At 43.7% G+C, this 13101-nt stretch overlaps 1 protein-coding gene across 3 annotated transcripts in view; it reads left to right on the top strand.

The window, feature by feature from the left end:
• Positions 1–2461: 2461 nt before the first annotated feature.
• PLEKHB2 (pleckstrin homology domain containing B2) overlaps positions 2462–13101 on the top strand; it is a 49681-nt gene continuing 39041 nt past the window's right edge. For 2 of the 3 annotated variants that reach the window (XM_082657793.1, XM_082657791.1), the window contains exon 1: positions 2462–2573. The gene's annotated coding sequence lies outside the window, so the exon portion shown is untranslated. The remainder of the gene's footprint in view (positions 2574–13101) is intronic. The other variant, XM_082657792.1, reaches the window with a different exon arrangement.

The following is a 13101-nucleotide window of genomic DNA, read 5'->3' as shown; positions in this document are numbered from 1 at the left end:
GGCTGCCTGTGCCACAGCTACACCCCATCTCCCTTCCCCATTCTTGTGTGCATTGGGAGTTTCATGCTTACAGTGGGCAAAAACCCAACTGCTCTCCTCAAAAGAAATTGACTCAACTGAAGAAAGCCAAGGCTTCTCAGCAGATGTCGAGGGCAAAATAAAGTCAAATATAAGTGCACAAAACTCATTGTTTCCTACCCAATAGAGGCAGTTCCAGCATTTCCTCATAGGAGGAGCAAAGGTGTATCAAGCTCAGTGGACGAGCTTCCTATTCCTGAGCTGGACTTTGCTTTGGCTCAACCCACACTCTGTTCTCACTAGAATTGTATGTCTGTTGGGATGGATTTGGGGTACTGATGAAAATTGTGGGGCTGGTGAAGTCCAGCTGCTCTACCCTAAGTGGCACATCTGCTATAGATAGATAGAGAGATAGATAGATAGGTGCTGCAGGAAAATAAAAAGTAATCCAACAAAGAGAACATGAGAGCTGTGATTCATTTAGAAAAGGTAAAGGAAGCTGGAAATAAAAGGATGTCTATTACCTCCTGTTACTTGGAAGATTCTCATTCCAGATTATGTGGGATTGGCAGGGGGATGATATTTTACTTCATGTCCTATTTAGCTTTTCTTTTTTAACCACAAGAACTTATCACTTTCTTTTTTGCAATAAAGAAAGAGTACTAGTAATTGGGAAGTGGGGCTAATCAGGTCATAATTTGGTTTGACTGGGTTGAGGACCACACATTGTATGGAGCCAAGGAGTCAAGCAGCTGATGGAAGCAGAGACCCAGTGTGGTTCCCTGAAGCACACCTTTCAGTATTGGCCACATATTTTGTACTGGGAGATGTGTGGCTTACCCAATGTTAGCCTTCTCCCTACTGTAATTTTCTTGTCAGCAGGCTTGAACAGAAAGCCAATTTTATTAACCAGAAAACTTACTAGTGGGTGCACCTGCTCCAGTTCCCAGAGCATCTACCTTCACCAAACTGGATTCAAGTATTATTTTTCTTGTTATTAAGTTGTTAAAGTGATTTTTAAGTTGTTTGAGTGATGCATTAAAGAAAATTTGGAAAGTACAGAAAAGTAGGAAGAAGAAATAAGTCATGCACAATCCCATCACTCAAAGACAATATGTTAGTGTATTTTTGGACACTCCAAATCCCTGAAAGATAGGTACCTAACACTGAAGGTAGTCAGAGTTAGACTTGTAGCTCTACAGAGAGAGGTCAGTATCCCCCAACGATACTGAGGGACTATACCCTTCACTCAGTTTCCCCTAAAGTTAACATCTTACATAACCACGGTACACTTGTCAAAACTAAAAATAGCTAATAATTACAATTAACTAAAATCAAGAATTTATTTGGAATTTACAATTTTTTTCACTAACATTTTTTTTCCCTGTTACAGGATCCCATCCAGGACACTACACTGCATGTGAGTCTTTCTTTGTTTTTCATGACCTTCATAGTTCTGAGGAATACTGGTGAGGTGTTTTTTTTTTTTAATATTTATTCATTTATTTATTTGGCTGTGCTGGGCCTTAGCTGCGGCACGCGGGATCTTTTATTTGCAGCATGTGGGATCTAGTTCCCTGAGCAGGGATCAAACCTGGGCCCCCTACATTGGGAGCGCGGAGTCATAGCCACTGGACCACCAGGGAAGTCCCTGGTGAGGTATTTTGTGGAATATCCCTCAATTGGGATTTGTCTGCTGTTTTTCTCATAGTTAGACTGGGGCTATGCTTGTTTTGGGGAGTAAGACTGCAGGAAAAGTGACCTTGTCATTATGTCGTATCAAGGGTAAATACTATCAACAAGACTTATTGCTGTTGATGTTAACCTTGATCACGTGGTTGAGTAGCGTTTGTCAGGTTTCTCCTCCGTAGAAGTTATTTTTCCCCTTTCCAACACTGCACTCTGGGAGGAAGTGACCATGCACAGCCCACGCTCAGGGGTGCGTGGGTGGAGATTAATACACCCTCTGTATGGAGCATGATTAATTAGAATTCTTCTATAAGGAAGAGTTAGCTCCTCTCCCCAGTAATGTATTTAATTATTTATTTACAGCAGAATGGACTCTAATATACTTATTTTATATTCTAAGTTATAACTGTGCCAGGTTTGGGCACTGGAAGCTGTTTCAGGTTGACTCCTATGTCCCTTGACAGGCCTACACGCATTATTTTTGAGCATTCCGCACTTCTGGCGCTACACGATGCTCCTCCAATCAGCTGTACTTTCCCCGAAGCAGTTCTAGAGTCAGTCGTTTGTCTAAAGAGCCCTGCCTGGCTTCTTTCACTGGACGGTGGTACTTATAAGCAAGATCACGGGGCCTACAGTTCCTTTTCAGGTGAAACTTAAGCCTGCGCACCCCGCGCAACAGCCAGGCTTGCCCGGGCCCCACCGAACCTCCCGGCCTGCAGTGCGTGCCGTGCGCATGCGCGCCGGGGAGACGTGCCGTCGGACGGCAGCCAAGACGCTGGCGTGAGGCAGTCGGAGCCGAGGAGTCCGGCAGTGTCCTTGCGCTCCCACCCTGCTTCGGTACGTGGCTGCGGCCGGAGGCTTTGCAGGTGAATGTTCCTGTCTGGTCCGGGCGACCCAGACCCCCTCGGGCCGGGCTCACCCACCCCACGCCCTTCCAGGGAGACCCCAGGCCCGCGCTCTCCGTTCCCCACACCGGGCGTCGGTCCCTCCGGAGCCTCTCCAGGAGACTCCCGTCAGCGCCCCCCAGCCCCACCCGAGTCCTTCCCCTCTCCTCTCCCCTTCCTTCCTCTCCTCCCCACTCCCCTTCCCCCTCGCCTCCCTTCCCCGGATCCCTCCGGAGCCTCCCCTAGAGCCGCCCGCTCGCCGCCCCTCCGGAGCAGACCCCCCTCCCCTTCCCCCTCCCCCGGTCAGTCTAGAGTCTCCCCTGGAGCCGCCCGCCCCGCCAGAGCGCTCCTGCTGCCGCCCCCCTTCCTGCAGGTGATCCCCGCCGGCCACCCCGCCTTTCTGCCCGCGGGGCGCAGGTCTCCGGCCCTGCAGCCCGTCTGGTCGAGGGGATTGGGGCTCTTTTTGGTTATCCTGCCGCCCGGAGGTCGCAACCTCCTTAAGGAGTCCGGAATGGCATTGAAGCTGTGCGCTCTCGGGTGGGGCCCGCCTCCGCTCCTTTCACCTACTCTTGGTTTTGCAGTGTCGTTGGCTCTAAGTGCTTGGTGTTGTATTATAGGTCTTTTTCCACGTTTGATTCTCTCACCTAACTACATGGGGAACCCCGAAGGTCAGGGGTTTTCATTTCGCGTCAGAGTAGTGTTTTTTGTTTGCTTTTAACTCAAAAATAGAGTAATTTACACAGAAAAGTCTGCATAAATGACCGAATAGTAGAGTTCCAGGTTTTCAGCGTGAGTGGGGGAAAGGAATGAGGTGGGATGATCACAGTGTCAAAAGATCCAGGGGAACATGCGTGGTTAATTCCAAACGCTGTTGACTCTTGAGAAGCTTTCGTTGTTTTAATACCTCCTCTGTCTAGGACGCGGTGGAGCCTCTGCCAGGGGGAGCGGCGCTTAGTCTAAAGGGAGGGAAGTTCCTGGGTCTTGGTAGTCTTTGAGGAAACCAGCGCCAATGCAGGAAGTGACTTGTGTAAAAGTCACGAGGGGAATTAGGGCCCAAGCTGGGACTGTTAACTACCTGTTTATTTACGACGCTTAATGTTTGACAAATTAATGACCAAAATATCTGTGTATGTGTGCATGTGCTTCTGCGACTGGTTCTCTTGTGCTCAGGAGTGGCGCCTGGGCTGGGCTGATGGTTATTGATGGGAGGTGGGTATTGGGAAGAGAGCTGGGCAGGTGCTTGTCTGGGCTTCCCTTGTGCTTGGTGTTTACTCAGTGGGGTAGTGATTCCTTAACTCCCCCCATCTCTGAGGGCAGGAATCAAGCATATGTTGCAGGATTATCCTGGCAGATAAGAGTGTCTCGCACAGTGTAGGTGGTCAGTAAATGCTTCCTGAAGGAGGCTGCAGAAAAGAGCTCAGAACCTGACAATGGTTCTTTACTAGCATATTTTTAATGGTTTAGCACATTCTGTAGGTAAATTTCCTGATAATCTCAGGGACTGAATTTGTGAAATATATAGGTCAGTGGTATAGAAAGAACAGATACCACTCTTGAGGTAGTCATATTACTCCTTGGGGGAAGACAGAGGTTTTTCTTCTCTTTTCTTTCTCTTTTTTTAAATTAATTTTTATTGGAGTATAGTTGTTTTACAATGTTCTGTTTCTGCTGTACAGCAAAGTGAATCAGCTATACGTATACATATATCCCCTCTTTTTTGGATTTCCTTCCCATTTAGGTCACCACAGAGCACTGAGTAGAGAAGTTTTTCTTGACTCTCTGGAAGGTTTGCTATACTTCCTAGCTTGCCATCCTACATTAATATTTGGGTTCTTTCTCCTTTCCTCTGTCTTTTTTCTTTTTTACTGGATGTCTAAAGAAATTAAAGAATTACTTTATTAGTGTCAGTAACTGCCAAAAACTGCTGAGTAAAATAAACTATTAAAAATGTTACAAAAAGTGGGCTAGTTGAACCAGTCATGTTTTATTTGTTGTGTATTTGCTTCTGAACTTGATCATGAGGCCAGAGTTGAACTTTCTTGCCTCTTTGTTTTAGTCTGTCTGTCCTTTGATGAGTGCTTATTATTGGGCTTGTTATTAAGAACTGATTGCTACCTGAAATGGCCAACACCACATATGAACTGACTGGGATGGATCACCCAGTCCTTCTTGTCCCCTGTGTCGTTTTGGAGTCCTTGAAGAACAGAGTTTTCCTCTCTTTGATAAGGAAACAACTTTCACAGCTAAAATAATAGTTCTTCTAGTTAACACATTCTGTAGGTAGATTTCCTGATAATCTCAGGGACTGAATTTGTGAAATATGTAGGTCAGTGGTACAGAAAGAACAGATACCACTCTTTTCTTCTTTTCTTTTTTTTTTTTGGCCACGCTTCGCAGCTTGTGGGATCTTAGTTCCCCGACCAGAGATCAAACCTGGGCTCTTGGCAGTGAGAGCACGGAGTCCTAACCACTGGACCGTCAGGAAGTCCCCAGATATCACTCTTGAGGTAGTCATATTATTCCTTGGGAAGATAGAGTGCTAACTAGAGGAGCCAGGCAAAGTGGGTTTTCAGTTCAAACTGTCAGATTCCAAAGGCAATATTCTTTCCACCTCTTAAGTTGGTCCCTTTTGGATTCAATGATTTTTACAGTGATTTGAGTTCATATTTTAAAATAACTTGAATTGGGGAATTCCCAGGCGGTCCAGTGATTAGGACTGGCTCTCACTGCTCAGTCCCTGGTTGGGGAGCTAAGATTCCACAAGCCTCGAGGCGTGGCCAAACAAACAAACCTCAAAAACTTGAATTGTTGAATATGGTTTGTATTTTTAAAACTTTCTGTAGGTTTTATTGGCATGTGAGTAATGTGGCTATTTTGCAACTAGTTTGCTGGCATCCTCTAGAGACCAGCAGCAGATCAGACTTTAGTGAGTTTTAGTTTATGCATTAGATCCTGCTCCAGGGTATAAATAATAGTGAAAGGTTGAAATAAGTTATGGAGAGTGGAGTTCAACAAGGTACGTCCAAAAGCTACTCCTGTTCCTTCAGAGACTAATTTAGTTATGTATTCTGGGAAGGTTTTTGGTTTGATTTTTTTTTTTTTTCCTTCTAGGTATGTGTTCAAATTTTGACTGTCAGGCACATCTTACTAAGTCTTCTAAGCTATTTGAGAAGCAGCCTGATGTGCTTCTGTCTTCTAGAATGTTTTAGGCAAATTTTAGTCAGGTGGATAGTGAGGAAATAATAGCAAAAATAGTAGTAATAATTGCCGTGGGAGCAGCTACCATTCGTTAGTTTTAGTAACTAACAGGTACTATGCAAACACAAGTTATTTCACCCAATTTTCCAAACATCCTATCAAGTAGATGTTAGTATTCTCATTGTGTAGATGAAGAAATTAAGGCTTGGAAAAGTTAAATGACTTGCCCAAGGTAATTTATAAGTGACTGAGCCAGGATATAAACGCAGTTCTTTTAACTTCAAAGCCTGTATTATGAAACATTAGGCTCTATGAATTTTTCAAAGCATATTATCAAAATCATACTTTATGATTTTTGATTGCTAAGAATATACTAAGTTTCTCCCCCCATTTTAAAGAACTCTTAGAAGGGAGGTTCAAGAAAATGGTGTTCATCTAGGGTTTTTTTTTTTTTTTTGTATGTTTGAGGATAATTCAAATTATTGCGTACATGTTCACATTTATCAAAATAATACATATACATAGATTGAAAAGCCAAATAGCACTTTAAACCTCAGAGTCAAAAAATACTCACTCCCTTTCCATTAACTAGAGACAAACATTTTCACCTTTTCTTAGCTGCCTTTTTTACATTTATATTCGGGACATGATAACATTGCTGTTGATTTAGATGTAATCTTTGACTTCTTGCCATAGAAGACTTCTGCCTCCTGTAAACACTCTTCTTGAGTCCACCAGACTCTCTTAGATGTCAGGCTCTGTCCCTTCCCCTTCCCCTCCCCCGCCCCCCAACACTGTCCTCCAGTCTGGACTGGTTTCTTTTCTAGGCCTGTGGCACAGCTGTCTCCCTGGGACTTTCCCTCACCTGCATCCCCTAGTTCCTCTTGGTTTATGCTCTCATTTTGGTGGAATACATTCTTCGCTAGGCTCTGGAAACAGGGTAGGGTACATGGAAGGTAAATCTTAGGTCTTTCAGCATGCGTGTAAATGTCTTTATTTTATCTACTTGATTGATAATTTGACTGGGTATGGAATTCTGGCTTGAAAATAATTTTCTCTCAGCATTTTGAAGATATTGATCCATTGCCTTCCAGCTTCCAGCATTGTTGATGAAGATGCCCTAATGCTTTGTTTATCCTTTATGTGACCTCCTTTTTGCTCTGGGAAGTTTTTAGGTTCTATTCTTTGTCCGTAGAGTTCTGAAATTTCAGTTATAAACCTTACCGAGGATCTTTTAAAATTCATCTTAATGAACACTCATTAAATGTCTAGAAATGTGTCTAGAAATATATTGTCTAGAAATGTGTCTAGAAATGTATTGTCCTGTTCTGGAAAATGTTTGTATAGTACTTTTTTTTATACTTCTTTTGCTGGTTTATTTGTGAAACTCTCCTGTAAGCAGGATGTTTTATATCCCAGGCTTATCCTGTAAGTTTTTTCATCTCTTGGCCTTTTTTTTTCTTTTTTTCCTTTCAGAGAGATTTCCTCCATCATGATCTTTTCAGTTCTTCTATTTTAAATTTTGGTTAATCACGTTTAACTGAGAGCTCTGAATGTTCCTATTTTAGAACATTTTGGTTTTGTTTTTTGGTTACAATATTGTGTATCATCTTTCTGATAATAGTAATTTTTTAAAAACTTTTCCTTTGCTCCCTGCAATTGTCTCTGATTCCTGTGAGGTTTTTGAGTTTTTTTGCTTTTATTTTTTTCAGTCTCTTTAAGCTTCCTCAGATGTCTGAACATACATGCTGTTTCTATTTAAGATATTAAAAAAACTGATTGAAAGTTCATGTGTTTGTTTAAAGTTTATCACTTGATGAGAATCCCTGTAGGGTTTTAGGCAGAGACCAGCTTTTTTTTTTAATATCTTTTTAAAAATAAATTTATTTATTTTATTTATTTTCGGCTGCATTGGGTCTTGCTGCGCGTGGGCTTTCTCTAGTTGCGGCGAGCAGGGGCTACTCTTCGTTGCGGTGTGCAGGCTTCTCATTGCGGTGGCTTCTCTTGTTGCGGAGCACGGACTTCATTAGTTGTGGCGCATGGACTCAGTATTTGTGGCTCGCGGGCCACAGAGCACTAGCTCAGCATTCGTGGCACACGGGCTTAGTTGCTCTGTGGCTTGTGGGATCTTCCTGGACCAGGGCTCGAACCCATGTCCCCTGCATTGGCAGGCAGATGCCTAACCACTGCGCCACCAGGAAAGCCCGGAAACCAGTTTTTTTATAGAAAAAATGTCAGTATCAATGAACCTTTGGCTGTGCCCTTCGTCCAGAGCTAGAGAGTCTGGGAGTTAAGTAAAGGAAGAGGACAGGGAGTTTAAGACATTCACTTACTCTGTTACTCCTCTAAGTTTGGCATCTCTCTTCCACTCTCAGCTACCCCTGGTGTCCCCAAGACTAGAGCCTCAGTGTTTCAGCTTTTCCAGAAAGACGATCCTCAGGATTGGGGAGGGTCGTTGCCTGGATGTGTAGAGGGCCTACTAACTCTTCTTAAAGACTTTCAGTAAATTCTGATATTCTTCCCCACCTTCAGCATTATCTCATACTTCCAGTTTCTGAATCTTTACAGTGTTCTGTGGCTAGAGTTGGCTTGCTGTGTTTTGGCTTATTAGCACATGAAAAGCAGAGAAAGCTTTTTATATTTTATATTAGTTACTACTTGTTCATTTGCCTTTAAAACTTTCTCAGCGTTTTTAGCATCTAATCTGCTTTTGTCTCTGCTGCGATTCTCTTTGTGTTTGTGGATTTATGCCTTGTTTTCCCCTTAACTGTCATTTTAGTTGCGTTTCAGGAGAGAGCAGAGTTAGGTGTTTAATCTGTCATTAATGTTGGAAATAGCAAAGCAGTCACCAGCATGGGTGATCTTTACGTTATTCATAGATCTTTTGTCTTGGATTCTCATTTTTAAATTTTTAAAATATTTATTGATTTCTAGTTTTGGCTGTGTTGGGTCTTGGTTGCAGCATGTGGGATCCTCCGCTGAGGCACGCGGGCTCCTCGTTGCGTGGTTCAGGCTTCTCTCTAGTTGTGGCATGTGGGCTTAGTTGCCCTGCGACATGTGGGGTCTTAGTTCCCTGTCCGGGGATCGAACCCGTGTCTCCTGCATTGGAAGGCGATTCTTAACCACTGGACCACCAGGGAAATCCCTGGATTCTCATTTTAATGTCACTGTTGTGTCTTCTGTCTTTGAAAATAACTCTCATGTGATTTGTAGTGTTTAGTATCAAGAAATATGTATTTTCCAGAAATATGTAATATTTCTATATACTGTAGAGGGAAAAATGGGAAGATGGATTTTTTTTTTTTTTTTTTTTGTGGTACGCGGGCCTCTCGCTGCCGTGGCTTCTCCCGTTGTGGAGCACAGGCTCCGGACGCGCAGGCTCAGCGGCCATGGCTCACAGGCCCAGCCGCTCCGCGGCATGTGGGATCTTCCTGGACCGGGGCACGAACCCGTGTCCCCTGCATCGCCAGGCGGACTCTCAGCCACTGCGCCACCAGGGAAGCCCGGGAAGATGGATTTTTAAAGTCTGCCTTTTTTTCTTTTTCCCTTCAGAGCACTGGTCCTAGGTAACCTCAACGCAGGGCAGGCTAGCAGGATTCAGGGCCAGGAATTGGTCTAGGCTAATGAGTAGGGTACCTGTTTTAAGCAGTGGCATGTGAATACTCTATAAGACTGAGGGCAAGTAGGCTGAGTGATAGGCAATGTTTTCTCCTCCTCTGCTTTGTGCTCAGGGTTCAGGATACATTGGAGGAGCTTGGCAGGGGACAGACTCTAGATAGAAGGATTTAGCTGTGGTCCAGCATAGGTGAGGTGGGTCATTTGGGAGCAGATGAGGCAGCTGCTTATTTAAGTACTTGTTACCCTTGGCGTCTCTTACTTACATGGCCCAGTGTGGGGGTCTGTATTGTGTTACATCTTGCTTATGGGTTGGGAGCCAGAGGCGAGGGTGCTCCTGCTGATGAGGCAGTATGCTCCAGTGGTGATGGGATACCAACACGGTACCTGACAGCAGAGGCTGGTAGGCACAAAGGACACATACCCCTTTAATGGAGATAAAGAACTTACTTTTCTGCCCTCAGAGGACTGCCCATCTTGCGGTCTCTGCTAGATGGTAAAATGTCCAGCCTCAGTCCCCCAAGAAGATGACTGTTGGCTGATAATGTTGCCTGATCTGAGTGAAGACACCACAGGTGCTTTAGGAAGCTCCTTTATTTTATTTTTTTAAAATAAGTTTATTTATTTAATTTTTGGCTGGGTTGGGTTTTTGTTGCTGCATGTGGGCTTTCTCTAGTTGCGGTGAGTGGGGGCTACTCTTCGTTGCGGTGCACGGGCTTCTCATTGCGGTGGCTTCTCTTGTTGTGGAGCACGGGCTCTAGGTGTGCGGGCTTCTGTAGTTGTGGCACGCAGGCTCAGTAGTTGTGGTGCACGGGCTTAGTTGCTCCACGGCATGTGGGATCTTCCCGGACCAGGGATCGAACCTGTGGCCCCTGCATTGGCAGGCAGATTCTTAACCACTGTGCCACCAGGGACGTCCAGGAAGCTCCTTTAATATCCTCTTGGCTTCTTCTGACTTCTGGAGATTGGCTTGTAAGTGCTTGCCCAGAAAGTGCAAGTAACCAAACTCAGCGCATTGCTGAGGGTGTGAATCCAGGGTTCTTTTCCAGGAGTCATTTCTCCCCAGCAGTGTAAGTTTTAGGATGGTTTGAAACCTGTTCCTGCGGTCTTCTCTGCTGCCTATGTAGCAGTACACTTGAGTCCTTAACTCAGAAATCTAGACTTCTTGTCTTAAAAAGAAATCCTAACATCTTAGACAGTAAACAACAAACATCTCTTACTTGTTAATTCAATAACTGTTTGAATTATTTACTGAGAGGAAGGAATTACACAAATCAAAGTGTTTAACCTTTTTTTAACCCACCCCGCACCTCCCCCACCCCAGTTGTGAAATTGAAGTCACATTGGAAGGTGTGTTTCTCTAAAACATTCTATAGTCATGTATATGGTTTTAATCATTTTATACTTAGGATGCCTTTTAGTCTCAGTTGGTTCTAATGAACCATAATTATTATTTTCACATTGGCACCCATGTTGTCACAATTTGGGCATTAGATGCCGTTTCTTCAGCTGGTTGACTTTTTTTTTTCCTGAAATCATCTTTGTTTTTTTGACAGTAAGACAACTTAGGCACATCTTGAGGTGTCCTGTCCCTGAATTGTAACCAGCTCGTTTTCAAGGAGTACTGGCTCCTTTTAGAGGAGACCAGTATTAGAGATAAAGATCTGGACATGTGAGATTGTTTCACATAATGACTAACGGTAGACAGGATGATACCAGATAAGAAGCTGCTTGAGTCCGCAGAACAACTAGCCTTTTATAAAAAGCCCTGGGTTTCTGTTGCTAATTTCAGTTCAGGTTTCTTTCTACCTTGTAATCTAATTTTCTCTTTCTTTAATAGTTTGGAACTATTTTATATAGGCACGCCAGAGATATGTTTATAATGTTGTCCTCTTGATGGAGAAGGTTTTTTTTCCATTTTAAATTCTTGACTCCAGTGGCCTGAAATTGATTTCCAAGTTGGCTTTTCAGTTTTCTCTTTTCTTAGTACATTTATTTATTTTATTTATTTATTTTTGGCTGCGTTGGGTCTTCGTTGCTGCACGCAGACTTTCTCTAGTTGCGGTGAGCGGGGGCTACTCTTCGTTGTGGTGCGAGGGTCTCTCATTGTCGTGGCTCCTCCCATTGCGGAGCACAGACTCTAGGCACACAGCCTTCAGTAGTTGTGGCTCGCGGGCTCTAGAGCGCAGGCTCAGTAGTTGTGGCGCACGGGCTTAGCTGCTCCGCGTCATGTGGGATTTTCCCACACCAGGGCTCGAACCCGTATCTCCTGCACTGGCAGGGGGATTCTTAACCACTGCGCCACCAGGGAAGCCCCAGTTTTCTCTTGTTGACATCCCTTGAGCCACATCTACCTGAGAAGTAAAAGAAACCCCACCTCACCCCAAAGAAATGCCGAAGAAAACATAGGCACAATATCTGGCGACTCAGATGCTGACCCATACAATTAGTAGATAACTGGAAAGCTCTAGGTCCTTAAGGAACTCTGTTTTTAACTCTTTATTCTCCTGGATGCTACTGGTGGTGGTGTTAATCTTACAGCCACCTAAAGTTGTTGGACTCGGATTCTTGAAGACCTGTGAATAAATGAAGCTGTTCTTAATATCATTGTTAGGCTGAGCTGACATTTTGACTATTATGATTGTCAGCAAATAACAGCCAAATTAATATCAAGAATCATGAGAGATTTAAAAAAATTTACCACAGAAGTTCGGGAGACTCCTTCCTGTTGCATCACATTTTTGCACTGTTCATTTGGTTCCATAACCAACTCAGAAGGTACCAGCAAAGTTGTATGACAACATTTCAGTCAGGTTTTAAATTTGTATTGTATCTAGGTAGCTCCCAATACATTCTACAAGTAATTTGTGATCTATTCCCAGCTATTTTCCAAAGAAAAATAAATGAGTTTATGTTATGATCGTACGAAGTTTTAGTATAAATATCCAGGATTTGGCATGAGTTGAATACGAGTTATATACCCTTCCAGTTTTATGTTCTGGGGTAATAGTATCACTGCAGAGATGTGATGCTATCTATAACACTCCATCCTCTATCTTTTTAGCTTACAAGTGTAACCTGTTTCTTCCATTAGAATGTAAGCTAACATGAAAGCAGGGGTTTTAGCTTGGTCACTGCTGTATCCTTAGTGCCTGCTGCAAGGCTGGGCACACATTAGATGTTCAAAGAATATTTGTTGAATGAAAATATGTTGGTATTATTTCTGTGCCTCGAATCCTTTTGGAAGTAAATGATTGTTTTAAGATGTTTTAGGCTGCAAGTTGCAGGAAACTAGTTCAACTCAGTTTAAATAATGAAGAAACGCATCGTTTTGCTTAATGGAAAGCCTTGCATTAGCGGGAGATCCCTGGTTGGGTGAGTCAGTGACTCAGCAGTTAGCGCTGCCATCTCAACAGTCAGCTCGTCCCTTCACTGTCAGCAGGCTCGTCCCTTCACTGTCAGCAGGTGTCTCGCAGCAGCAGTGAGCAGTGTGAACAAGCACTGAGAGAAAGAGAAGAGACTGACTGTGCATCTAGTTCATCTGGGACTGTACGTTTGAGTACCTAAATGTGGGAGGGAAAAATGAAAAACGTCTTTCCTTTCTTGGTGAGGACAGACAGCATGAATTTGCAGAAACTGCAGGGAGGCTAAGAACCTTCAGATTACAGGATTTTGGAGATGCTGGAATATAGGATGA

Source organism: Grampus griseus, assembly GCF_964374135.1.
Source record: "Grampus griseus genome assembly, chromosome: 7".
Taxonomy (NCBI): Eukaryota; Metazoa; Chordata; class Mammalia; order Artiodactyla; family Delphinidae; genus Grampus; species Grampus griseus.
This window is presented reverse-complemented; position numbering and strand designations above follow the sequence as displayed.